The sequence below is a fragment of the Vicia villosa genome, linkage group LG3, assembly GCF_029867415.1.
Source record: "Vicia villosa cultivar HV-30 ecotype Madison, WI linkage group LG3, Vvil1.0, whole genome shotgun sequence".
In the NCBI taxonomy this organism is placed as follows: domain Eukaryota; kingdom Viridiplantae; phylum Streptophyta; class Magnoliopsida; order Fabales; family Fabaceae; genus Vicia; species Vicia villosa.
Window position 1 is genome coordinate 138,844,433 of NC_081182.1, and position 1,898 is coordinate 138,846,330.

General features: G+C 35.2%; 1 long non-coding RNA gene across 1 annotated transcript; it reads right to left on the reverse strand.

Moving 5' to 3' along the window:
- Nucleotides 1-410: 410 nt before the first annotated feature.
- Nucleotides 411-1,479, reverse strand: LOC131656729 (uncharacterized). Its single transcript, XR_009300271.1, has 4 exons — nucleotides 1,277-1,479; nucleotides 1,074-1,125; nucleotides 844-979; nucleotides 411-699 (listed from the first exon to the last, which is right to left on the reverse strand). It is a non-coding gene; the product is annotated as an uncharacterized LOC131656729 (long non-coding RNA).
- Nucleotides 1,480-1,898: the final 419 nt, after the last annotated feature.

Below are 1,898 nucleotides of genomic sequence, written 5' to 3' on the forward strand. Positions count from 1 at the left end.
TCAAATGTGTGTGTGGGCAATTTCTGCAACTACCAATCAATGATGATCAAACCTGAAAACCGAATAAGAACTTTCAGAAACAGTTTCCAATTCCAATTGAACAGTTTGAGTTCATATTTTAAATTACATTAAGTTTGATAGAATCCAACTGCAGGGTCGTGTTCGAATCGGTGACATTACTACTGATTAATACTAACATTACTGATTTCAGAAACTAATTCAATTTAATCAACAGCATGCATATTAATAAACAGATTAAATTGAGATTATAAAAAAAACTGATTATGCATCTACTAGGACAAATCAAACACCCCAAAAAACATTAGACTTGTCTCTCTATCCCTATCATGTAATCAAATCATTCAAAAACTAGTACATTCAGATTTTATGCATTCTTTTACAAAAACTAGTACTTACATTGTACTTCTCTCATGGGGACAAGCTGCAGTATATCTCGTGTAGCTACACAGCCAGTAGAACTTTGTAGGCGACGTCCATTATGATTCAGCATTAAGTATTTGTCCACAATATTCCTAAGCTTATGTTCAGGATTGTCCATAAACTGCGGCTTTGTAATTTGCAGTAGTATCCCCGAAAAGGCCCGAAAATAACACTTTAAAAATTTCAAATACTCAGCAGTATGAGCAATTTCAAGACTATCCCTAACCTCCATCACCATTTGCAACCTCGCCTGAATAGCTGTTTCCATTTCCAACCAAAAAAAACATTAACCAAATGCAACACGGAGAGAAAAGATTCAAACCAAAACCAATTGAACAACACAAAGACTGACAAGAACAATGAAAAGCAATCAAACAGTAAAGGAAAAGAGAGGGAGCATACTGAGGCCAGGCTCAACGAGATGGCGAGAATGTTGCTAGAAATTCTAAATCAGTTGAAGAATCCATTCAATTCTCACCGTAAGCCTAATCGATAAACTGTTCTCAGCTTATTTTCATTATCTCTCTTTTTTAAGGTCCTGTCAAGTTTTGTAAGATAGATAAGCACAAAGATATGTACTTGATACTTCTAAAATATTCTTTAAACGGGACAAATATTTAGAAGAGAAAAACCTGTCCGAGTGGTAAACAACTTCCGAGTTCTTTTCCAACCAATGTATGCTTCCTGTGTTATCAAACACACTATAAGAAATTCAATGCCAAACCAAACCAATGTATGCTTCCTGGTGATTATGTAAACAACAACTATGTACGATTGAAATGCTTACGGCTGGAATGTTATGTAAACAAATGGTAAGATGGATTGAAATGCTTACGGTGTGAAGGAACTTTGGAGCCGTGGAATCAGCAGCTGCACTGTTATGTTCAATGAACCTTTCAACAACTATGTACGATTGAACTTCATCTAATAGCTGAAATAAACATGAAAAGCAATCGATAACATACAAAATGATAACAACGATATTGATGATAATACAGTAATGATCAGTAAAGGCTACAACGTTCACGAACAAAGACAAGGAAGAGGAGAGTGAATGAGTCCCACCACAGTGACGCGTCTACGGAGCTTGTATCGGCCATTTTTGGAGGAGAGAACGAGAACGAGGACCAATTGAAGGTAAAACCCAAACAACCCCAACAACAATGAGATTTTCAATCAATATAAGAACAAGGAACCTCCTCCATGTCAAATTACTCACCAATTCCAAACCCAAACAACTCCAACAACAATGAGATTTTCAATCAATATAAAAACAAGGAACAACGAGAAGAAAATCAAATACTGAAGTCGAAATTTTCGAAAAACAAATGAAATTGGAGAAGGAGAAACAAATGCGTAGAAAAAAAGATTAGGAATAAATAAATTTTACAGAGATTAGGTAAAGTTGAAATTTAGTTTTGAGATGAAGTATACGTAATCGATTAGGAACAGTGAGA